Below are 27,021 nucleotides of genomic sequence, written 5' to 3' on the forward strand. Positions count from 1 at the left end.
CCAGCCTCGCCGGCGGGCACCGGCCATTTGTGTCAGCATCCCTCCGGCCGGGCCGCCTGCCTCCTCCCGGTCCAACGTGCGATGCGGGGCGAGGGCTGAGGTGCAGCCCGGGTGGCGATCACCTCTGCTTGGCGCAGGCTCTCCTCGCCAGAGCCAGTTCGCGCTGTTCTGCGCTTCTGTGGCGTTACAACATCATTTCATAAGGGTTCGGGGTTGTTTTTTTTAAGAGGACGTCATTTCTAACATACAGCCGTATGTATCTATATCATAGGCCAGATTCATCCTTGGCTGATACCCAACCGTGAATAATTTGTTCAAGTCGATCTCGGCTTAACTTTCTTGGCCCAGTATCTTTTCTTTCTTTGTGTATGCTTTTAAATTGGCTTCTCCCTCTGTGCTGTTTAGCTCTGGGGGTCAAATTCTTCTCTTGGTTGCACAGATGTAAAAGCAGAATACTTACGTGGGTATAAGTAACGTTGCTGGGTGGAGAGTAGACAGAAGGGTGGAACTTAACCTCGTACTAGTACTTTCTAGCTATTAAATATATCAAGGCTGTCTTTGTAAGCAATATGCTATTCCAAATAAGGTTATATGGATTAGTTTGCTCGGTTGCAAGTCTTAATCAAAATCAGCTGACTTTAAACACTGTCTTAAAACCACAGCTAGTCAGTGGTCTTGAGAATCTCTGCTTTTAATTCAGCTTTGATGTGAATTTATGTAGCTTCACTGACTTTGCTGGTGTTATACTAACACAGCAGAATATGTGTCAGTAAGGTTTGATACTCCTTTTCTCAGATCTCTGTATAATAGCACATCATTGGAATAATAGCCCGTTTTACCAAGGCTAGGATGCATCTCGCATAACTTTTCTCAGGTTAGGTAGCTAGCCTAAAGCAGTCTTCTAGGTTTTTTCTGTAGTCATCTCCAGAGAATAATTCATCTTGCCTCTCTCTGGATAGGCTGGGTTTCTCTCAAAGCACTGCTAATTCTCCACTGTCAATAGGGGAAGCCCAGGAGACTGGCATATGATAGTTGCTGGTGTTTTAGATGGCTAAAGTTAAATTAGATGAATCCCACTTTAGGGTTACAGTGGTGCCCTGACCAAATACCTGTTGTACTGCGCTTTGTGCAACCCGCAGCTAGAGATACTGCAGCCAAATAGAACCTGATGAACAAGGCTGTTCAGATGACGCTTGGAAGCACCATCTTCTCAATTTCATGTTATAAATCTCGATTGATCATACTAGCCCTCCTGCCATTTACTGCTCGTGGTGGTGTTGGCATATAAGCCCTAATTACATAGCTTATGTGTTACTTGATGTTTTATACCCTGCGATGCACCCTGTGATGCATACATTATCATGTTAATTCAGACTAAAGAGACCAGAAAGGCAACTAAGATATGAGCCTCAGTTTCTATCTGAATCCCCAGTTTCTAGCTTTGTGGCAAGGATGTTCCTTAATAATTGGTCTCGTTCATACTTTTAAGTTCTTCTGAGCCTGGTCCCTCCCCTGGCCAACATAACTTGAGAAACCAAGGTTAGCTGTTTTAATATGCCATTGGCACCTAATTGAGCCTGGAAGTGCCTTTGACAGTACCTAGAACAGGTAAAATGGAAATGGTAATTTTGTTTTCCAGTGGCAAGAAAATTGTTTAAGCCTTCCTTTCCTGTCAGTATGAAAATATTAGGAGGCTCTTACAAGAACTCAGTGTGTTACTGCTTTACCGTTGCCCGATGCTACAAAATTAAACTGCCTTTGTATGTGAACATTTTTTTAAAACCCTTCCCGGCTAATTAAAGATGCCCTTGTTAGAGCTGTCTTGAGTGAAAGGCATTAGAAATGTGAATACAAATGGAATTTTTTCACAATGTCAAACTAAGACTTTATCTGAAAAATTATAATAAAGACATTCTGAGAATTTTAAGGCTATAATCCATGCAGTTTTGACAGTCCATTTGCACTTACAGAGTGTAAATGCATATATAATGCCCACCTATATAGGGAAATTACATAAGGAAAATATTATTTGGTCTAACAACTAAATAGGAGCCAAGCTGGGACCTTCTAGCCCAAACCATATCCATTCCTGTCTTGCATATTAGTGATTTGGTAAAGCATAGTTAACTCAAATCTCAGTCTGGCATTTTCCTCTTAAAAGATAAACCTGCCTAGCCACACAGATTAATCAGAGAAAATAAAAGAATAACCTTTTATAATTTTAACAGGACGGACATTTCCAAAGAAGGGTCAGACGTGTGTGGTGCACTACACAGGTAAGGCATGTTCTGAATATTCTCTCAATACCAACTGCCTTGCATTCAAGAGTGATTTGCCATTTCAAATGTGTTTGTTGTATTTTTTGCTTTGTTCTGTCATTCATAATCCATTTATTATATTCTGAGGGGGTTCCTGAATACTTCACTTCTAGCTGAGCAGCTCAGGCTACAGTATCCAGATGTGCATGCTAGTAGATTTGCCAAGTGTAGCATTCAATGGTGAGAGGTTAACAGATGAAGCTGCGGACCTGATTCTTTAAGATTCATTACACTAGCTAATGAAATCAAGCATGAAACAGTGAAAATGCTGGGTTCATATTTTTCCAGCCTCTGATCTCGATACAGATAATTAATGATTGTATATATCTTAAGAGCATATGTCTACGTATTGGCAGTAAAATTCATTCCGGATTGAAGAGATCAATACAAGGTCTATTTAACATCTGCTTTATGGACTTGTATGAATCTTAAGTGGCGAGTTGGTTAATGGAGCTGTTTATGCTGCACCTTTGCGCAGAGGGAAAATGTCCTTTAAATCAGCTTGTAATGTTATGTTTTGTATATAGTTATGTAGATTGTCAGCAGAGTGCAAAGACCTCTGTGGTCAGAGTCCCCAGCTGGGAAGTTCACAGCAAGAGCTGCCATTTTATGTAGTCTTTTCCTTAAGAAGGCAAAATGTAGTTGAGGTGGGGATTGACAGCTACTGATCTGGGCCTAGATATGTGAGGTAATGTTTTCCTCTAGTGTTCAGTATTATAGGAAAGTTCTCACTGGTAACTGTCGCTTTCTTTCAGTTTTGTACTTGCTTCTGTAGCTTGCAGCTGGAGCAAGGCGGGAACTTTTTCTGGTAAATGCAACTAATGAAGCAAACCTGTTTGTATTTTCAAGAAGCTTTTTGGTATAGTTTCAGTAATATCGCTCTTTGGAAGGTTATATGCGAGTTAGTGCACTGACTTGGAATATAGGATGTCTGGATTTAAGCTCCTATGCATTTGTATATTCAGAGTATTTTGATGTGATGAGGATTTCTAGTTTGAATTAGAAGAAGTTAAACACATGGGTCTCCCATGTCAGCCTCAGCTCTTACAGACGTTCCTCTGTAACTTAGATCTGAAAATAGATGTTTAGAAACTGTTTTTGTGAAGATGCTGAAAGATATGTTTCTGTTCCGGTCCAAACTTTAAAAGTTTTTATGAAATAAAATTGTCACCTCCCACCACCAGTTAGTTCAAGATAAATTTAAATGTCAGAGCTGAAATAGGCAAAAAAATTTGAGGCCGGTGGCTCCCACAAAGCACAACTTTGCTGGATAACTTCAGAGAAAGTGTGAATGGTAAATGCAGAAAGATAAAAAGATGCTGCATACTCTCACTGATATTAGATACCATCTTAGATGAGGCTATCATAAGCTAGCTTTGACATAAAAGACTTTATGAAAACTCATTAAATCAATCTCCAGCATAAACTGTGCTTCCTCCATATATCTTGCTGTTGGTGCTATGCAACCTCTCTAACTTCCAGATTAGAACAGGTACCAGAAAAAGCTCATCATCTCAGTTCCAGTGCTGTTGCAATGTCTAAGCAGTCTTTGGTGGTAATATTTTTAAAGGGAGCCCATGGTTAGTGGATAAAGTATTTTCTTCCAGTTGTCTGTAAAGCATCTGGAAGGCTGACATATGAATGTCAAGTTTTAATTTAAAACTATTTTTCTGAATACATTATAACTTCTTTTTGTACTGATGCAATTCTGGATATGTCTGGGATTCATCTTGAAATGATCTTATTAGGCTTCACTGTACTTAATGCTTATGCTCGCCACACTCCGGTAAGTACTGCTTTAGGAAGTGGGTAGCTAAGTTACAGAGATGTCTGCAGAGATATCCAGAATATCTGTCTTGTCACCTAAAATCAGAGTTAGGAAAAAATAAGACACCTAGGTGCAAGGGAATGATCCAGAATTCCTGCTTTCCAGAGCTGCTTAGTGTTGGGAGCATGTCAAGCTCACAAGTTGTCTCCATGTTCAGCCTACGTGTTGCTGTGGAACTAGGCAGAGATACCTGTAGGGATGCATTGTAGTCTGGGACGTGAGGGAACCATGCACTGACTGGACTCCACCAAGATCTAGAGATCATTTGGATCCCCAGAAAAGCCAAACCTCACTGGAGTGCTCTGAGCACAGCTCTGAATCCAGCATCAAGCACAGCAGAGACAGCCAGTTTCAGTCAAAAACATGGCCTGTGGGAGCCCACTTTATATATAATAATCGAACAGTTGTTTCAGATATGGCACACCTATGCTCAGTTGCCTTTTCCAACAGAAGAGGTTCATAGCTGTATTTGCCACATCCTTAACTGCAACCATTACATTCTGGGGGAGGAGAAAGCTGAAATTTCCTGCTCCCTCCAGTTTAGCTTGGGACGTTCAGCAGTGAGGAATGCAAGAGCCATGGGCAAGAAAAGAAGCAGGCAAGAGGGTGAGTAATTGGTTCAGGCACTCATGCAGGAGTATTGAAGGAGTTGTATTCCAGTCCCTGTCTTCAGGGATTAATTTTGTACTTTTTTGGTTTTTTAATCCAATGATTTTCCCATACAGTGGTGCCTAGTTTTGACAGCTTGGTATGCCATGTAACTTCTTGCAGTGGCCCTTCTGCTCTCATACCAACGCACACACTATGTGGCAATACAGCTCCTTAGCACAAGCATGGTTGGCTCCATGATTCCCTGAATGGCTAGGTTTTTTGTGCATGCATAGAAAATCATTGCCTGTCCACTAATTATTCATGTCTTGAGAGTTTCCAGCAAGGAGGAGGAGACTAGAAGGGGCTTGCTTCTGCCAGAGCATGTTACAAATTTTTGAGAAGACTCAAACGAGGAGTGGGCTGTGGACTCTATTTTGTCTTACTTCCTAGTCTTCCCTTCTCTCTCCAGGAGTCTCGTAGATGTGCATTTGCCGTGTGATGGGGGGTGAAGGCAGAGAGCATGGACAGGAGGGGACTGCTGGCACTACAGGAGTAAAAGGCCTGTAGCTTGCTTCTGAAGCATCTTTGGGAAAAAGGGTTTTAGAAGGAAGTTGTCTGCATGAGTTGTCTTGGCAGTCCATGCAGAAAAAGTCCAGAAAGGACCAAAGGCTGGTACCCTATTTGGCAGAGCTATAGAGTCCTGTCTGCTCATCCTCCAGGGTCTTATGATTCATGCATTGCCAAGGTAGGGATTCAGCAGTGTAGTTTCTAGTCTGACGACCCTAGGTGTTCTGGAGAAGTGGGAAGTGTGACGTGGAATCTCCTCAAGATGAAGGAGAACTGTGACTGAGTTTTACACTTCTGCTGTCAGCGCTCCAGCTATTAGGCTGTTATATGTGGCAGCTTTGCCTTGTTCTCTCCTTGTGCAACTAGATGCATAATCTCAGGAGCAGACTTTGTGCATTCCTGAATGCATTGTGATGCCTTAATGGACAGACCTAAGTTCCAGTGGCAGCAGGACTTAAGGTGCAACTTCACTAGGGAACAGTTTAGAAGGAACTTCTTAGTTTAAGCAAATCTTTTTCCTTTTTTTTTTTTTTTTCTCCCCTAAGGAATAGTTCTTGGCTGCTTTACAATTAGAGCAGGATTTTTGGATTACCCTTCAGAAGTACCTAGTTGCCCTTTCTGACTACATAAGACGCCTTAGTGCCTAACTTTGGTACTGTAAATCACCTGCTAATTTTTCAGCTTTGCACAGCCTGAGTTAGGTACACAAATAGATGCTCCAGATCATTGCAGAAGATTAGATAGGAGGACTGCGATAGAACATGAAACCGAGTCCTGGTCTTAGTATATGGTGGAAGAATGTGGTCAAATTCCTGTATGTTTTATCTTTGTTAAGAAATATAACAAATATAATAATTTCTTTGTATCATCCAGCATCTATGTTGTGTCTCAAAAGTTACCTGACACAATATTAAAGTAATGGGATTAATAGATAAGGTAGTGCGTTGGCACCAAAATGCATTTCCAGCAGCAACGGTTTATGTCATGTTTTTGTCAGAGATTTCATTGAGCAAGCTTCTGGAAGTCTTTGGCAATCTGCTTACTCCTTCTGTTTTCCATCTGCAAAATGATAGTTGTACTTTGTCTGCCTCATGTAGATAAATTGCAAGCAATTTGAGATACGAACTGCCTCCTTCTTCATGCCTAACATAATGGTGTCCAAGTCTTGATTGGGTCTTCAGGTTACATTGTAGTACTGATAGTAATACAAGTAAACAAATTACAGTGTCATTAGTCCTGGAGTGTATCAACAGAATTGAGGCATTTTCTGCAGTTTTGTTTCTCGTGATTTAAATTTGTTAACTCTGGCAACAGGAATTAGCAGTGCAGAATTTTCAAAGATTTAGAAGGTGATAATACAAAACGTGACTTTCAGTTAGAAATGGCCCTCAATAAAACCTTTGCTGAGGTTGTGAATGCTCTGTCTAGAGACTGGGGTAAAACCTACACTCTGGGAAGCTGAATCCCATTCGTGGCCCTCCCACTGGATGATGGTGTGCCCTCAAACAAGCTTTGTGTATACTGGTCCCAAATCTGCTCTTAATAGTGAGAGGGCAGCTTTTTTTCCAAGTTATTTGGAGCTGACATCCTCTTGTGTTGTCCTATATAGCTTGTGGCAGAGCTGAATTCTTAACCTCTTCATCTTTCTCCTTGAACGCCTGTAAATCGGTGATAATAATGCAATTACCCTTTTTAAGGAACTGATGATATTCAGTATTCGTAGTGTGCTGGAACAGACTTGTTTGAGTGAGACTATAAAGGCACATTAAATCATTAATTACTTATTAAACTGGACTTCTATCAGAGAAGATTTTCCATAGACTTTTTAGGCTAGGGCAAGGGCCATAAAATTGCACCAAATACATTTTGAATAGAGTAGAATAGAATAGAATAGAATAGAATATTTCAGTTGGAAGGGTCCTACAATGATCATCAAGTCCAACTGCCTGACCACGTCAGGGCTGACCAAAAGTTAAAGCATGTTGTTAAAAGTATTTTCCAAATGCCTCTTAAACAGTGACAGGCTTGGGGCATCGACCACCTCTCTAGGAAGCCTGTTCCAGTGTTTGACCACCCTCTCGGTAAAGAAATGCTTCCTAATGTCCAATCCAAACCCCCGCTGGCGCAGCTTTGAACCATTCCCATGCATCCTGTCACTGGATCCCAGGGAGAAGAGATCAGCACCTCCCTCTCCACTTCAATATTTCACTACTGAGAAGTTGATTTTTAATTTTTTTTTAAATGCTTGAAGTGAAATTCCCTAGTGAAATAAATGAATACTACTCCATTTATTTCAGCTGAGCTGTAGAAATTCATTCTTTTTTAGGAAGCAGTCCTTTATTTAAAGCAGAACAAATGATTAATTGTTCTTTTCCTAGTGATCTGAGGACAAACTCGTATCATCTTCTTTTCCCATATATTACCGAAAATACTTTATATTGTTTCTTTAGCTTTGGCAGTGGTGTAGTGTTGAGAGTTATGGTTGTGTCTGTGAAGTTGAAAGCCTTTATTTTTTTTACCTTTTTTTAATAACAAAAGCATACTACATAGATGCAGATTAACAGTAATTTATAGAATATGCTTGATTTATCATGATTTTAAAAAGCATTTTCCATTTAACACAATACAAATATAATGCAATTCCCTTGAAATAACTCTTGCCAAAAAGAGAACAGATCTGCCTATTTTTCTTGGATCAAAATCAACCCAGTCTTAAGCGTATGTAGTAATAGCCAGAGATTTGTCTGTACTGACATACTCTCAAAAAGACTAACATAAATTCAGAATAACTTTGCAGAGTGCCATATATTTGTCGATGAGCCTCAGTATCTGCATGACTGAATGTACATTAGCTTCATGTGAAAGCACTTTGTGCCAGGTGAGTACAGGACTATGTTATTTCTCTGGTCCCACTTTCAGAAACATCTATACCACTTCAGTGGGAGCTGTGCATGTGTATCTGAGAGGAAAATTGAACTAAGGAAAGAATTTAATAAAAATTCTTTGTCTCCAGGAAGCTGTCTAGCTGGGTTTGGAAGATGATAGTGAACACTGCAATTAGAGTTATCATTAATAAGAATTGTATTGTAAAAGACATTATAATTGAGCCTTGAATTATAGCCAGCTAAATCTTGCTTACCTAGAAGGAACTTAATTGTTTTATCGAGCATGTTCCCAAGATATATTATACCAGGAGAGGGTGATGTCTGTCCATCTTTTGGGGCCTGCCAATTTTCTGTATTTTTTTACTTAAAGTAATCTCTTCAAATTGCCCTGGTTTGAAAGGATGAAAGCCTTTTACTTCTGCAGAGATCTTGGTGGCAGCTAAGCACTTACAGGCATCCTTTTTCTTTGGTGAATCATAACTGCAAAAAGTCGTTTTAGTCCTCAGTGAAGAACGTGGTCTTTTGCTGCCCCTCAGAAATGATTTGCAAGTCTTAAAACTCTCTCAATAAAGGGAGTAAAATTCTCATCTTTGCTTATTTAATGTAGATTGGTTACCTTTGGAAATATTTTAGCAGTGACTTCAGCCTGATAATGATCAGAGTCCAGAAGCAAAAGTTTGAGGAGAAGAGATTTCTCCTACGCATTTTGCTGCCAGCTTAGTGACTGATTTCAGGTATATTACTTGCTCTTTCATTTTTTAAATTTGACAGAAAAGGGGGCTGTACCTCTCAAAATTGTCATGAAATTAATGTTTGCAAGTACTGTGACACTTGCTGTAAGAAGCGGCTATTAACGTGAAAAAATTATTTGATGAATAAAAAAGGTTCAGGGATTTGTAAGAAAAAATGTAGCAGCTTCAGCGGCTGAATTAGTGAGTTTAAATTGAACATACCGGATTGTTGCCTGATGGAAAAGGATCAGTGTAATAAACTGTAGCCTCAAGTTTCCCAGTTGCTCCTCCTTTGCACTGAACACTGCATTGCTGTGTACTGTGCCCATCGGTTTCACCGAAATTACTTGTGGTGTTAGATGCTATTTAATGAGGGTAAGTGCAACAAAAAAGGAGCTTGAAATTATCTAACAGCATTCTTATTGGCAACCGCAGCTGAGAAGCGATGGTTTGACTAAGAATTGGAAGTCTCTCCCCTTAAAGGTGGTCCCCATAGCATTGAGGTGTTATTTGGACAGCTGCTAATATGCTTTGTGCAAAGAAATGGAAGACTTCAGGATTGCCTCTAAACACTGTCTTATGTTCATTTAGGAAAAAGACAGGATGAGTTTCTTTCTTGCAGAGTAAAGAAGATTATAAAGAGATTTCTTCAAGATAACATACATAGGCACTTTCTCCCCTGACAGGGACTTCTCTGTCAGCATGAAACATGCTGAATGATTCGGTGACTGCTAGCTTCAATTTTGGAGCACCTACTAACCTCTACAGGATTTCCTTTCACGGAGGGATTGTATCATCGTGCTCCCTTCCTATTGTGCATAGAAATGAAACCGCTAGCAAATAATTAAACTTCCTACTCCTATCTCACAAAAGACTTGAAGAAGAGGATTTCAAGATATTTTTAAAAGGTTCACAAAGCAGATTATGTAAAGTACCAGAGAACTAATAGCCTCTGTTCATCAAGTTTTTAAAAGCTCACAACTGATCCAAAAGAGTACCATCTTTTAGAAAATTAGATTGCTGTTTTCAAACAAAATATTTTTGCTGGGTCCTCTTTGCACTTATTTTCAATGATCCCAGTGTGCCACTCTGCCTACTTACAGCTCATATGTATATTTAAGGACTAGGACCTGCAATTCTTGATCATTAGAATTCCAGGTGCTCACAACAATGACATCGTTTTCTAATAATTTATGCCCCCCCAAATCAAAGAATTGCTGAAACAACTGTGAAGTGGATAGTATTTGTTAGTGTAAAATGTACAAATGGATACTACTTACCAGTGATAGGCTTGTCTCCCTTTATTGACAAAATAGAACTGACATCACCATATTTACCTAATTAAGAAGTCTAAATTGAGAGCTTAGTTACCTTAGGCTACCTAAGTAGTTAGCCTTTGGATACACCTCTCTCTCTTGATTAGATAAAGAGCTTAAAATGGTTCCTAAGTCAGGCAACTCAGCTAGGGAGAGTTTGTGGAAGGGGTGATATTTTCTTAATTAGACAACATGCGGTGTCATCGCTCTGCAGTAGATACATCGCAGCCACATTTCAGGTGTATTACCTGAGCTGTTGCTGCGTGGCTGGAAATCTCTGCAGGCTTGTGATCTTCAGGGCTCAGTGGGTTGGTCCTAGTACTGCAGTGATGCGTGTGGGAGATCCCCAGGGAGGACCATTGCCAAGGAGCCGTACAGTGCCCGTCTTTTGGCACTGGTAAGCAATTGAACGGGCAGCCTCGGAGGAAACGCATACTGCTGCGGGAAGCAGCGATTCGGCGTTGGCATGAGTTCTGCTGAGTCTTGCTGAACCAGTGCCAGGGGGCTGCTAGGGGGCTTTATATTGAAAGCAACATCTCTCAATTGAGATACATTATGTAGCTTTAGTTACTCAAGGGCATTGTAAATCTTACTTAATTTTTTTTCACAGGACTGCTGGCTGCAGAAGTTTGTACTCCCTTGCACATCACTCAGTGCGAGGGATCTTAAATGTTGTAGCCATTGTGTCATCAGGCAGAGCCAGTGGATCTTTGTAGTTGAGACAGCAGCAGATCCATGCAGCCAGGCTGCATCGTCCTTTATCTCCCATCCAACATACTGGGTCTTCTAAAACTCAGTGTTAAAAGAGTGGTTTGTAGCTCTCCCTCTGTCTCTGCTTATGGTATCCCAAGTCTGGTTTCCCCTTCTAGATCTTTTCCATTTAATCCTGCATAGTCATTTGTTCTTAGTTGTCTCTTGCTGCTCTAAATCACTTCCCTGTGCACGCTTAATGATGAAACTACCTTGATTTAGTGAGATTGTCTTCTTTTATTCTGTTCTCAGTGAGAAATTGAAGACTTTTGGTTTGGTAAGGGTGGTTTCCTCCTGGACAGAGGAAAAGACATTACACTTAATTAGTTCATTTTCCAATCTTTAATTGCTACAAACAATACACTCCCTGATGCATTGGTTCTGTCTAGTTTTAAATGGCCGAAGTGATAATGCTATTTTGCTACTTCCAAACCCATTGAAGTTGCTGGTGTTGCAACATTAAAACTAGCAGCTTTCTGTTGCAATTCTTTACCCTGCATTAGGAGAAAAAACCCAAACCCAAACCACAAAACAAGTGGTTGTTTAGAAATTACACTATAATACTATATAGGGATTGTAGTTATAGGAACATATATTTTCATTCTCCTCTGTGGATAAATTTCTGTTTATGCTATAAGCAGGGATTTCCAGGAAGAGAGAAGGGCCTTGTACTTGGGAAGGTGAAATCTAGCCTTATCTAGGACACATAAAAGAAAATAAAAGATGAGTCACACAGTGGACAAGTTCCTGAGGCATTGCCATGAAGTGTTGCTGTTTCCAGACTGGAATGTACAATTTTCAGCCTGAAGAATTGAAGTAAATTTTTGTTGTTGTGAAAGCTGTAATTTTGGTGGAAAAGCCTTTCCCACAAATTTTATTTTGAAGGTTGAGGATCTGAGAATGAAATTCGTAGGCTAACTGCCAAGTCTGTATCACAGAGTGGTTTGAGTTGGAAGGTACCTTTAAAGATCAGCTAGTCCACCCCCCTGCCATGGACGGGGACATCTTTCACTAGATCAGGTTGCTAAAAGCCCCATCCAACCTGGCCCTGAACACTTCCAATGATGAGGCATCCAACTTCTCTGGGCAATCTTTTCCAGTATCTCACCACCCTCATCGTAAAGAATTTCTTCCTTATATCCTACCTTATATCCTTCCTTATAAACCTACCCTCTTTCAGTTTAAAACTCTTGCCCCTTGTCTTGTCTCTACAGGCCTTGGTAAAAAGTCTCTCTCCATCTTTCTTATAAGCCCCCTTTAAGTATTGAAACTCTGTAATAAGGTCTCCTTGGAGCCTTCTCCAGGCTGAACAACCCCAGCTCTCTCAGGCTTTCATCATAGGAGAGGTGTTCCAGCCCTCTGAGCATTTTCATGGCCCTCCTCTGGACCCGCTCTAACAGGTCTATGTCTTTCCTATACTGTAGACCCCAGAACTGGATGCGGTACTCCATCCAGGTGGGGACCTCATGAGAGCAGAGTAGAGAGGGAGTATCACCTCCCTCGACCTGCTTCTTTTGATGCAGCCCAGAGTTCAATTGGCTTTCTGGGCTGCAAGCACACATCGTTGGCTCATGTACAATTTTTCATCCACCAGTATCTCCAAGTCCTTCTCTGTAGGGCACTTCTCAAGCCATTCATTTCCCAGTCTATTGATATTGGGGATTGCTCTGACCCATGTGAAGGACCTTGCACTTGGCCTTGTTGAACTTCATGGGATTCGCATGGGCCCACTCCTCAAGCCTGTCAAGGTCCCTCTGGATGGCATCCCTTCCCTCCAGCATGTCGACCACACCACGCAGCTTGGTGTCATCTGCAAACTTGCTCGTGATGCACTCAATCCCTCTGTCTATGTCATTAATAAAGATACTGAACAGTACTGGTCCCAATATGGACCCTTGAGGGACACCGCTTGTTACTGATCTCCATTTGGACATCAAGCCATTGACTGCGTCTCTTTGGATGTGACCATCTGGATTCAGCCAATTCCTTATCCATCGAATAGTCCATCCATCAAATCCATACCTCTCCAATTTAGCGACAAGGATGTTGTGTGGGACTGTGTCAAAGGCCTTACAGAAGTCAAGATAGATGACATCAGTTGCTCTTCCTTTATCCACCAATGCAGTCATTCCATTGTAGAAGGCCATCAGGTTAGTCATATTGGTCTGACCTAAAGTACTGTATACTAACCAAAATTTGTAGCAGTATTTAAAGTTGTGAATCTGAATTTTACAGCTCAGGCTTATCTTCAGTTGTAATCTGAATTAGTCTTACATGGTTTCTGCCCATTTTCATTGTAAGGCAAAATTATTTTTTCTTGTTAGGAGGTTGTTCTGTCTGACCCTGCTGTGACCCTTTCTTGTCTTTTTTGCTTGAAAGTTATACTACATGACGATCACCCTATTACACACGTGCAGCCACATTAGGAGCATCCAAGCATAGTTTGCAGCACCCCTGTGCCTGACCGCTGCCCACACACACTTGAATTACAGAGTAAAAGCAGAATTACATGTAATCTTCTCTCATTCTGAAACTGTTCTCCTTTTTTCTGGAAGAAGTTGGAACGGTAATCACAAAGACTAACTTTAACCATGGGGGACGAGTCTTCTTCAATGACATCTGTCATTCATGGAGAGGAACAATCTTTTCTGCAGTGTCACGCTGAAACACCTGACCTTGGCTTGGGCTTGAGATCACTCTCTGGAAGGGTCTCTCTCCACTGACGAGAGCAAGAGATGCTCCTCTGTCACGCTGCCTGCGTGACTAGCTCCCTGCACCCTCTGTGTCCCACAGCGGCCAGCTCACAACAACTCTGGAAAAGCTATGGCTGTGTCTGTGCCACCCTGCCAGGGGAGTTTCTGGAGTGCGCAGACAGCCCCATCGATAGCTTTTGTTTTATGCTTTCCTTTGAATTTTCTTCTGCTGTCATTTGCACCTTGTCTTCAGTCAAATAAATAGCAGGGATAGGTTCACAGCTCTTCTTTAGGTCAGTCAGCAGTGCTTCTGCACAGCACAGCTGAGGGCTATCATCTAACGTGGTTTGAGCCCTTTTTGTCATGTCCTACCTTTTCCTGGCTGGAACTCAAAAGTCATGACCTTTTATATCTGAATGCTGGGGACTTCCAGAGCCTGTAACGAGAAGAAGAGGTGTTGAAAAGACATTGGAACAGGATCAAAATGCCTCATTAAAAAATGATCCTTACCTGTGCCATTAAGACTTGTTCTATGTGAAACCATTTATATAGCTCATCTCCTTTTCAACATTTATTCAAATTCCTGGCTGGGAGTGTAGGAGTTTTGAGCACTTATGAGTCAAATGCAATTCAGGTTTGATACAGTCATGAGGAACTGCTATCATTAATCCCCTGTGGAAAACTTAAAAAGTTGAATCTGATTAAAGTGCTACACCGTTCATTCATAAACCCCTTTGGAAAGGGAAAAGCATTGTTTACTCTCCTTTACAAGATAGCGAAATTCAGAGGGGAAATGATTCATCCAGGGAACACAGCAAGCTTCTGATAAAGCTGGGGGTAGAAATTCATGTGCTTTTAAAATCCTTATCTATTATATTTACCTATCTATTTATCTATTACATTACCAGTCTATATATTGTATATACATAGGCTGTATCAACTCTGTGGAAGAGCTGTTTCTTTTTTTCCAGACCTTGGAAGTGTTTAACTTTTGAGAACAAACTATTTAAATTAAGATGAATGGTGGAAAATCACAAAGTACCTTAGTTTTTATTAGGTTTTCTGTCTTTCTCTAACCAATCCTGATTTGATTGGTTATATAAGCATTGTAAACAGATTAAGGGCTCAGTCCTTCGTTGCTGTAAAGAATAGGGGATTTGATTGTAACGATTCACTTTATTTCAATAAAGTAACTAAAGCTTGCAATACATTGATTCACTAAAACTGCAGAGCCATTTTTGAAGTGCTTTCCTAAGACTTGCTATCATAGCACATTCAAAGCTCCTATTCAGATGCAAAAGTTTCTAAAGCATTTGGGAAAATGGTATCAAACAAAGTAGGCTGGACCTAAGAGAGCTTGTAGCTATAAACACAGGCGCCAGAGGTGATGGAGAGCTGAGAAATTACTTGCCTTGCAGAAAAAGAGCAATGAAATCTTGGGCTGGGATTTTTCCCTGCATGAGTGTGGGAAGAAACGTTGACTGACTGCAAAATTCCTCCATACTGTAATGGAGTTATACAACCTGTAATCATTCTATTATTCAGTCTGTCACCATAGGACTGGCCCATTTGTAGACTGCAAAGCATTTAAATGATGACAGCTGTATTAGGCAGTAAGGGACATAGTTAGCCATTGTGTTTATAGAGGGCAGCGAGATAAGAATAGGTCCCAGTCTTCAGTGCTTGCCACGTTTACTTTAGATTTCGGACACCTCTGTACATTTTGTGGACAAGTAGCTGTGTTGAAAAAGCAGGGGGTACGAGGGCAATAGTTATCTTAGCTCTTCTTTTTCCCTTGAGAAACTGATGTACAATACAGGCTAAGAGGGTGTCAGCTGATAAAAGCCAGACAAATGTGAAGCGTTCTCTGGATTTGATGTCAAGGAGCCTGCCATCCGAGAGAAACCGGACATTGTCCGGCAGCAGCATGAATGAATGAATATCCCCAATGTGCCCTTCCACTGCATGCTCCTGTTACTCTCTTACTCTGTGTAGGACCACCCTTCTTCTTCTAGTTTTTCTTCAATACTTCAACAAGTTGTAATAGACTCTTAGAAAAATTTTCTAGTCTGTTTAGTCACATGCAAGCTTTATTACAGTTTTCAGTGTTATTCATCATGCAGCTTCTAATCATGTTCCAGCAGTACATTAAACGATGGGCCATTTTTTTCTGATTGCATCCTCAGAGGATAAAGCAGTGAAGAGTTTTAACACATCCAAAAGAACACATGAGCGCAGCCTGCATTTGAAAATGTTTCTTGTTCTGCAGCATAACTTGCTCGTCATAGGCACCAAAGGTGCTATGACGTGAATAGGTAGGGCTGAAACAGGGGGTGCAGGAATGATCCCAGCTATTTTCTCCTACCTTTGCACCACTCCATCCTGTGCGTAGAAATGTTGCAATGCCAGCACTGTGCACTGGGCTGAAAATCTGGCATGAATGAAAAACAAGTTGGGGAAGGAGGGAAGAAGTGGTTGTGAAGGACAGCAGGACAACAGGATGGAAATTGAGCGTGATGGAAAGAGTAACAGCAACGCTTGTAGTCCAGCACTGCTGCAGGTCCAGAGTTTTACAGTGGTGTGGGGAACCAAGGCGCTAGAGTGGTTGTAGAGAAGAGAGAAGACAACTTGCCTGTGGGAACAAGGGGAAATACTTAACTGTTTCTTTCTCACATTTCTGACCTGTCAAACTTCCCAGTAGTGTACAGTTTGGGGAGCATCCCATAGCACACTCCATCTCTCTATTGCAATAAGGTACTGGGAGAAATTTCTCTCTTTAGCATGCTTCATATATTTAATGCTGCTGTGGTGGGGGCTGTTTAGTGGTGCTGTTATTTGTTTATATAAGTGACCTGAGAATAAATTTGTTTGACTTCTTCACCCCCCCCCAGAAAAGAAGACAAAAAATTTCCTACTTGAATCTCTGGACTAAAGCACATTTTTGGTGCACAGTTGTTTAGTGGGTGGGTGGACAATGATTTCGGGGCTGAGGTTATGGTTCACAATGACGGCATTTTACCTTGAATAGGCAGACAAGGTGTCTATACATGGGGAAAGAATTATTGTTATTAATATGTTTATTAATACAGTGTACATTACTTTGTTTAAAGGAAGTATTATTGTCCTTCTAGTGAGCGATTGCAAATTTCAAGCCTTTATAATTAGCTTCTTATGAGAAAATAAATCAATGTCACTAGCCAAGGTAACTTCTGAACATGACTTGCATAAACGTATCACTGAGCAGGATTCATTGGAACTGCATTTGTTCCTGATCAAGGAATGGTAACAACTTGGATGTGACAAGCCCTACCAAGGTGAAGTATTTAAAGACCCCCACCTTACCACAAAATAGTGGCAATGCTGCACAAGATGATTTGCCTACTTCTCCCCCCCCCAAAAAAAAGATTCATGGCTCTTGGATTTAAAAGTCAAGAAACTCTGTTTTGCTGAACCTTTCTTTTTCTGCTCCTCATGAAGCAGTATTTGCTAATTTAGAAATGCTTCTTTTGGCTGAGCTGAGTGAGGATGGACTCGATGACTGCTCCTGCATATGAGGAAGATACTTCTTAGGACTTTTTTATAGCGAGAAGCCACAACTCATGCACGGTCTTCTATCCGCTGTTTGCCAAAGAGCTGGGGAGACAACTTTTTAAAAAATGAAATCAGCATACCAAATATTTTTAAACTGTGATGTGTATCCTATACAACAGAATATTGTATTAGCTTAAATATGGGATCAACATTTATATACTTAAGGTAGATTAGTGTGGATTTTTACAATTTGTTTTCCTGCTCTTGGATTTACTTGAGTAACACATCTCTAATACAGGTGTGTGTTGCGCACGTGTAGTCTTGAAGTATAAAGATCTTAGATCATAATGTTAAAAACTTCAGGTCAAAGCGAGTGGTTTTTTTTTTATTCAAAACATTCTAAAATCAATTCTGATTCTTGTTTTTATTCAGTATTGGAGTTCTGAAATTCATTATGTTATATCGTACCTTGTTCATCCAGTCTTTCTCATCTGTGTTTTTGGTCAGGAATAGTGGCAAAATTCTGATTTAGGATAGGATGGAATGAAATGGAATAGAATAGAATAGAAATAGAAACAGAAACAGAAATAGAAATTGCTATTTCAGTTGGAAGGGACCTACAACAATCATCTAGTCCAACTTCCTGACTACTTCAGGGCTGACCAAAAGTTAAAGCATGTTATTAAGGGCATTGTCCAAATGCCTCTTAAATACTGACAGGCAATTTTGGTGTTATGGATAGCAAATGTTGTGAAGCAGGCTCTCCAGGAGTAGGTATATGCCTGACTGGACAATGTTTCCAGACAGTCATAAGGTTTTCCATCATGATCTGCAAGGAATTAATGATACTTTCAATAAGAAACTAAAAAAGATACAAGATAAACATGCCCGTAGATATAAAATTGGCTTTTTGCGTAGAGGACTTTCCAGTGGGCCTTAAAATGGACTGGTGTTAGCCCCACTGTAAGTGATGTTTTTATCAATGGAGAAAGATACCAAGGTGATAAAAATTAACAAATATATCCTAAACAAAGGGTCTCATCCCATAGGTCATTGATACAGAGTAATAGGGATCAATATGTAAAATGGTCACAAGTCAATAATACATTTCAATTTCTGTAAAACCCTTTACAAAGTCGTAGGTGGAAGAACAAAGAAAGAAGCCTGTGCTTACAGATAAGAGGACTTTGTCATGCCAAGCAGTGACTTTGAAAAAGACTTGGGGAGTGGTGGTTGATTATCAACTGAACACAAGTTCCAGAGCCATTCTTCAGCCAAAAAGCTGACTGCAATCCATGAATATATGAACAGGAGCACTGAGGAAAAGGGAGGAGGTCCAGGGGGCTCACACTGCTATGGCTGTTTCAAAAATAGTGTGCTCAGTTTTGTAGTCTACAATGCTGGAAAGAGACATGAGGGTGGTAGAAGTGCTGGCAAACCTTCCTGAGCATGAAATGCTTAATTTATTCAGAAGAGGTTAAGGGATGGTTTGGCACTTACATGGGGAACAAAAAATTGATAGGACAACTGAATTGTTCTATTAGTTCACCAAGATACATTAAGATATCATAGCTGGAAAGTGAAATTTTACAAGTTCACCTTAAAATAAGGAATACATTTGAACTGGAAATACTGATTTATAATTGAACACCAATCAATAATTGCAGTCAGTTCATCGCCCTGAGAAATCTTTATATCAGCTCTAATTCAAACAGGAATTATTTAGTGCAAATCCTACAGCCTGCATTAAAGTAGGAAGTCAGATGAAGAGATTGCAAGGATCTCTTCTGACATGTAAGTGCATTAATTAATAGTTTTGTCATGTATTTTGGAAGCTTTGGTTGCGTTCTTGTTCAGTGGTCTTTTCCTCTTGTAGATTAGTCCTGGAGGCTTCAGATCTTTCCTAGATTCATAGCTTTTAGGGCTGGGATGGCAATTAGTCTGACTCCCTGAATACTAGCGTTTGAACTTCAACTCATTTGCTTCCCTAGGTTTAATCATGTCAATTATTCTTTTCTTTTGCATTTCATTTTTTGTGTGTCCATATCTTTGATATGTTTTCCTGTATAGATATGGATGAAAACTACAAAATGGAGTTGATCAGAATGTTATCTGCTTTTTCAGCTTTTGGGATTTATGATGGTCAAATAAATGCTCTGCTATGGGTGCAATTCACTGACATCAGAGGACAGTCAGCATTTTGTAGGAGATGCTCCATATCATGAAAAATGAGCTGGTATAGAGCTCTGGAACCATTTATCTCCACTTGCATTCTGATTACCAGCTTGCATTGGGCATCCTTAGAATTGGTCACTTCTCTAAAAAGTATTGGAGCATATTAAAAGGCGATTAGCAAAATGACTAATCAATTATGGAACGTAATATCACGTTTCACTCAAAGTCATTTTCCATATGTAGCCAGAGGCCTTGATTATGGTTTTACACCACTTTGATTGATATGATTTTTATTAGATAGTGCTTCTTGTATATGAAAAACAAGGTAGTTGCATTAAAACAGATGGCTATTTGACGTCAAGGTATGTCTTTGATGTGGGGATTACTGGGCAGAAACCTTTGATCTGTGCTGTGAATCTGACCGGATAGCTGTAACAGCTCTTTCTATAAAAATAGGTGAGTATTAGAAATCCCTAGCAGAAGACAGCGGTATCTATGAGAAGGGAGGCTTTCTGTCGTGATCTGCAATGCACAGAAATATTTGCAGCTCAGAAAGATTGACAAGCCAGCATGCTGTTCGGGGTAACAAAAGCTGTTTGCATAAATCCCCTTGCAGTCATCGCATCTCATTTAACTGACATCCCACTAGTTTGCTTTTCTCTAAAAACTTTATTTGACTGAGTATTCTGGAAAACCCTGCATTATCCATTTAGTACAAGCAAAGCAAGTTTCTGCAGCAGCTATTTTCAGGAGCTAAGGCTGGCCATTTGAAGTCCTGTCCCACCTCTAGCTCTGCCCTGTTTTACAGCAGGACTGCTAGACTCTCGTTCTGCTGCGTGCTCCCACTCACAGGGCGCGTGGTTGTACGGTTCTGTATGTTGCACGCGCATCAGAACTGTATTGTGTTACAAGAAAACCCTACGTTGGCAAACAGCGTTCACAGTTTGTGCTTTAAGCATAAAGGGCATCTGCGTATGGTAAAAATAAGAATAGCCACACTGGAAAGCACATGGAAAAATTCTCTAGAGAGTGACTGTACCATAAAATGATCCCATCTAAAAATATGATGTGTACCTAGCACAGAATTTCACCTTGATTTTAAAGTCTTGCTAACACTGGAGGTGGTTTGGGGACAAATCCTGGCACCATCGCAGGACCTGTGGTATGACTACACTGAAAGGTGCAGGCAGAGGTAGATGGAGCCACAACGTGGCTGGAGGCTGTGCGGACACACCAGGAGCCTGGGATCACCTGCACAGCCTCCTCGGGCAGTGCAAGTGGCAAGTGGTGCAGTCTGTGTATGAATATACTGAGCACCTTGATGTCTTTCCCAACGTAGGCCTGTGTCATAGATATTACATGGAATAATGGATGCAGAGAGAGCCTTGCAGCCAATGTTTTGATAAAATACAGCCTTATCCCATAGATGGTTTGGGTGTAAGACTTTTCACTTGATTTTGTTATAGTTTTGTTCTAAGTAGAAACTGATACCTCCTTTGTGTATTTTCTGGAGGGAGTTGCCTAGTGATCAAACCAAATACACAACAAAACCTTTGTGAGAGATATTAAAATTCTCTTCTCTGTGAATGTCACACATCAATAACTCTGAAATGCAAGTCCACATGTAGCTCTGATTTTGCCATGCACCAGTCATGATGTGAATTTTATTCTTGAAGTATATATTCATCATTGTTTTCATTACAACGCAACTATTCTTTACTTGTGTTACAGTAACCCCTAGAGGTCCCACCGGAGGGTTTCATCATGCTACACACAACTGACATAATGAGGTTAATTTTACTGAGTGTATTTGGTTCCCTGTACCCCAGTGTTCATGCTTCATCATTTCTTTTGTCAGTGGATAGTGAGATAATGAGATAGCAGGTTGACAAGGGCAGAAATAAATTTAGGTTTAAAACGACGGATGTGCCTTGTGAGCAAGTTCAGCCAAGTAGGACCTCAGTCTGTTCCATGGGAATTGCCAGGTCAAAGCTGACTCAGAATTAGTATTTATGAATACTCTATCAAAATGTAAGCATGAATAATGATAAATGATTTATTAATACACATATTAACTGATATTTTTCCACTACCCAGTATTTCTTAAAATATCTGTGCACTGAAGTTGAGAAGAACAATACTTCAAATATCATCACATCAGAATTGTGGCTGTGTGCTGTGATGCAGTATGTGTTCTTCATACCAGACAATAAAAATACATGTTTTGTACTATGTGGACATGATAAACTTTGCAATGTTCTTGCCTGTCCATTTCTTCACTTTTAAGAGTTGGGGGGTTTAAATGTGATAAAAGTCATGCATGTTTTCATACAGCATTGCAGCTTAGGAAGCTGAACTTTTTAAATGAGATGTTTAGGCCTTGGAGTGATGGTAATTACTGTAGCTTTGCAATAGTTACACTTTATGTCTGGGGAAAACTTAAGAATATATTTAGAGTTGAAAAGGTTTTAAAATAATTTAGTTGAAATCAAAGGAGTTAGGTAACCAGATGCATTTGAAGTGGCCACAGTATGACTACTGCATCTTTAGACACCTAATTATCTTCAAATATCTGCCCTTTATGCTGCGTTTACATGCGAAAACTGTGCCATTTGTAGCTAGTGTTGTGTTTTCTGGCATGAATGTGTTGATATATATGATGTGAGAATTGCAGAGGTATTGAGAGAAACTTGTATCTTCAACCAACATTTTTCTATGATAGGAAGTGTGTGTGAGAGCAGACATTACATTCTTCTATCCTGGTAGGCATGACATTTTTAATCTGATTAATACATACTGCGTTTTCTATACATTTGCAGTTAAAAGAAGATCGTGTGCTGCTCTATAGCAGGCACTGAGTGTTTCTCGGCTTTTACTGGGCTTTTGATGTTATGAGTCATAGAGACGGGAGTATAAAACATTTCTGGCCACACTAAATGAAGATTGGTCCCATTTGGCTTGCAATTTTAAGTACTTATTAGTTTATTTAATAAAGGTTTTGACTGCCTTTTATTACATATATATGTGTGATTCACAGGCTTAGGAGATGTCGCACGTTCAGCCTCTAGCTCGAGAGGATCTGCTGTGTTGGAGACAAACACGTTCTCGTTCTTGAACACCACCCCAGGCCATGTCTACATTATAGCTGACAAGGGCTGGGAGCAGGACGATTGTGTGAGCCACCACTTCTGATCACAGGCGTGCCCTGCAGGCACTCTGCAGACTGCCTGTTTGGGTCTGCTAAGGTGCCTGGCAGAATATTAAACTGCCAGACAGGCTTAGACATGGAGTCCCTTGGGCTGTGCCTGGGGTTGCACTTGTAGTTTCGCTGTCTGAATATAGAGTAAGTCTGATCCAGAGGGCAGCCTTTGGATGACCCCAGCACGCAATGTGGAAATACCCATAGTCTCAGAGCATAGCCAGCTCTCTAAGCTGGAAAGTTAGGTCGAAGATACACGGCTATGAAGGAGAGAGAGAGAGAGCAATTTCAGCTGAGGAAACATCCATGACCTCAACATGCCCTGGCCATGATTTTGTAGCTCTCCACTGGTGATAATCCATGTTGGCTCAGACCCCAGCTGGGATCAGACAGGTCAGCTCCTGCTTAGAGATTTCTGACTGGGGAACAGAAACAGAGCTCAAAACAGAAGGAAAAGAATGAAAGGTTTTAGGATTAGACTGAGAACGATTACGTTTGTCTTGGCAGTAGCAATGCCACACATGCATTCTGCGTTTGGGAGCTGCTTTCTGACCACACCACCTAAAACACTCATGGAGCAGCATCCAGGCTGCGTATCAGAGCATTTGCTCGACTTGCAAATCTAAGCGTGGCTCTGGAGCCAACCACAGAGCTTGCTGCTGGCCTCACTGGGCAGTTTATCACTTCTTTTATTTACTCTTACTTTGGACAGACCAAGAGCCTGATGACAAGAACCTCCAGTGCATGATTTAGCTTCTGCAGATGGTCAGGACATGCCCATCTAATTTCTTGCATGTAGTGGCCAGAAGGAGAGAAAGCAAGGCATTTAATGGGCACTGTAGAGAGTAGCAAAGAACACCCTCCTGGTACTCTGCAATGTAATGTGAGAGTCACACAAGGTAAACAGTGTTTTATCTGTGAGGACATAGGGTTGTGTTTGCTTTATGGGTCTCCTTAGGGCTACATAGGAAGACTGTTTCTCTACCTCTTGAAGGCTGAGTGTTGCTACAGTTTGCGAGGTTTGTGGGGTTACATTGTTGATTTTATTTCCTTAGGAGAAAAGGTAAATAGAAAATTATTCATTTGCACACCCTGGCATGCACTGGATGTCAGGACTCCTGTATTAAAGCTCAAGGTGGCTGAGAAACAGAAGATACTCCATTAATTAACCTCCCACTGAAGAGATGTGTTTAATTCTTTATTACATAACTGCTTTTTCAGAAAATTTCTCTATTTTCCCACATATCTCTGACTGTTTGCAGTTTTTCTAGTAAACAAGGGTGTGTAAGAAGAAGGGGAATAATTGCTTTTTAAATGGTTGAAAATAATGCAATTAAATGCCTGTAAGCAGATGCTACAGGATGTGGCTATTCATTTCAAGATCCTTTTTGCTAAAGATCTATCCTGCAGTGATCAACCAGCAGCAGTTCTGGGGCTTCAGACATAAATATTCAGGAAGGCAAAGCTGGGGAGATCTTCAGATCAAATTTATCCACAGCAATTTTAAGGGTGGAGTGACAAGTTCAGCTCTGGAAAAATAAGGAATGAGCTAGCTAGTTATCACAACTAAACAACTATTTTAATGATCCTTTGGTTGCTTTCAATGCAGGTGCTTTTGGACAAAGTTCTGCTCTCAGACACTCCCCCCTACTATAGATGTTCCTGCCATTATTTTTTTTATAGCATTGTCATCATTTCTGGGAACAGAGAAAAGAGAACTTGATTATGTTTGTATCATAGCATCATTCAAGAGCTCCATTGTGCTTAACTGTGCAAAAAACATATTAAGAGAAACTCTCATTCTCAGACAGCTAAGGAAGGTGAACAACAAAGAACAGAGGAGGATGGGATGCAGTCAAATACACACATATATATTACTATATACATATATATTACTATTTACCTTCTATTTTCAAAGGTAAATAAAGTAAGAGACATCTCTCAGCCAAATCATTTAATAACTCATTTTTCTGTAATGTTAGGACATGTTTGGGTATTGAGGAGAGATGCTTATAGAGGGAGGTGGCCTCAGAGAGATGCTCAGAGAGAAAGAGAGCATTCAGGGCATGGAGCACAAGAGTCAACACCTCCAGCAGGTCTCCAAGATAATTTTGTTTGGTTTGTATGTGTTTTAGCCCACTGGCAGCTTTGCCTGTGCTCACTTCAGAGAGAGGTGGTTATACTGTAGTATGTACAGTATGACTACGCTGCTATTAATACACCCCCAGGGAAAGGGAGGACGGCATGGTACAGTATGTGTGAAAAGACATCTTGTGCTGGTGGCATTGTCATTGAGTCATTCCATCCTGTCTCCGGCTGTGGGGAGCAGTCACTTCAGGGCCATAAAGCTGCCACGGGCTAATCATTATAATAAGCACTTCAGGCAGAGTCTGGCTTCCCCCTTTTAGTCTCCCTCCACTTTAGGTCTGTAAATATTTGTCCTGTCCACATCTATTGTTGGCACAGAGGCATCAGAAGAAAGTTCTCTTAAGCCTTTGCTTGCATATTTGGCTTTGGGCCAGTGAAAGTTAAACCCAATCATCTTATCCTCTTACTGCTCCTGCTAATTCTTTTTTTTTCAGTAGTAAACGATGACTCTCTTCAAGATGGGCCGGAATTTCCTGGGGGTAGGTTGGCACTCCCCCAAGGCATATGCATTTAATAGCATGCACCGGTGCAGGTAAACAGCAGGACAGAGGGTTTTTTCTTCCTTTTGTACTCACTATCCAGTTTGTTCCTTGGCACTTTCCCCACTCATAGGGAAGGATGGCTGTCTCTGTGTACAAGCCAGAGTTTGATTTATTATTTTTTTTCCTTCCTTCCTCTAGCTGTCTATAGCAGGCACACCAAATTTCCAAAAATGAAGGTGTTAATACAAGTATCGCTTACTGCCCCTCCTGCGACATCTATGCCACTGTTATTTCGAAGTTACCCAAAATGAGAAAAGCAATTTGGATGAGTCAGGGCGGACGCCCTGACTCAGACTGTTTAATGTAGGAGTGTCTCAGGGTCATGCATATTTCTATTAATATAGGGTTAAACTTGAGTAGGGAGCTCTGGTTTGATTTGCCTATTTTTAGCAAAGTCACACCAATGCAGCAAAACCAGCCAAACTAAACCTGGCTCAGTTTGCTTTGAATCTGTGTGAAAAAAAACCAAAACCAAACAACAAACCCCAAGCACCAAGCAATCATTATCTTAAGATAATGAAACTTACTCATTTCATTCTGTGCTCAGCCAACACACTAGTCTTTATGTCTGTGGTGGGAAATTTTGTACAAGGTCCTCCTTTATTCTTGCAGTTCCCCACTGATATGACCATCTAGCATCAGATGTTCTGCTTTTGCAGTGAAAAGTGTTGAAACCTAACTATTTTCATGTCTCATACACAGGACTTTTTTTTTTTTTATTCACACAATTTAAACCACAAAGACCTCTCTTGAATTCTGGTCCTTTCAAAGTCTATATGCAAGGACACTGAGGCTGTATCATTTGTCCTTCATACCCTCTCAGAAAGCTCTTGATGCAAGGACAAATGAAGAAAGAGTTTGGATCTAGGTGTGCTGTTTATTACTGTTAAGAATAAGAAGTTGTGAGTAAATATTCTCACTGTATCTTTTGTGATCCTACCAAGCTTTATTAGTCCTGGGTCCAACAGAATAAATCCATGTTAGAAAAAGTGACTGGTGCAAGGATTAGAACATATTAATTTTCTGGCTTTCAGGAAGGCAAATTGTCTTTAAATACAGAGAGTGAGAAAAAAAAAGGCCAGAAATTGAACAGAATATCTAGGGAGCTAGAGAAACTGCGCATAGGCGAGTAGAGGATAGTTATAGGGAAGCGTGTGGTGGGAAAAACCCTGTATCCCAAGTCTCATATCTCTGAAGTGGCTCAGTGAGAATTTCTCCTCGGCTGAAAAAAAGCTAGCATTGCTCTGTTGACCTTTTTGAGGTTCAACTGATTTACCCCAGCTTAAAGTCTGACCTTTCGTGTCCAGATAGAAAGGTGGCATAGAACTGGGAGAGATCAGAGCAACACTTCCTAATCTCCATAGAGGCTTCTGAAGCAGATAAAAAGGTAGCGCTCCTGCTTTGCATTCTTTAACACTTTAGCAGAGCAAGCAGGATGTTGAAGTTGCTCTGAATGAGATTGGAACAAGGTTTAGAAGTTCTTATAACCTTAAAAATACAGGTGACGCTGATTTGTGTTCTCTTCTGAGAGCTTAAACGACTGAAATATAAGCAACCAAACTGAGACGTGGTCCAATGCACTTAGTCTGGTAGCACTGTCATGACAAAGACAGAAATAAAGATCGTATCTGGGCACCAGCGTAAAAAGGTTCTGTGGACTGTTAAACAAATTAGGGATCAGATAACATGTCCTCCCGCTCACTGGGAGAAAGTCTGTCTGCCTTAGAGTAAAAACGTACATTGTGCC

General features: G+C 40.6%; 1 protein-coding gene across 1 annotated transcript in view; it reads left to right on the forward strand.

Moving 5' to 3' along the window:
* The first annotated feature begins 2,234 nt into the window (after positions 1–2,234).
* Positions 2,235–27,021, forward strand: part of FKBP1B (FK506 binding protein 1B, 12.6 kDa) — a 44,560-nt gene continuing 19,773 nt past the window's right edge. Inside the window, exon 1 of the mRNA XM_010584263.1 lies at positions 2,235–2,276. The gene's annotated coding sequence lies outside the window, so the exon portion shown is untranslated. The remainder of the gene's footprint in view (positions 2,277–27,021) is intronic.

The sequence above is a fragment of the Haliaeetus leucocephalus genome, unplaced genomic scaffold, assembly GCF_000737465.1.
Source record: "Haliaeetus leucocephalus isolate CR32 unplaced genomic scaffold, Haliaeetus_leucocephalus-4.0 Scaffold964, whole genome shotgun sequence".
In the NCBI taxonomy this organism is placed as follows: domain Eukaryota; kingdom Metazoa; phylum Chordata; class Aves; order Accipitriformes; family Accipitridae; genus Haliaeetus; species Haliaeetus leucocephalus.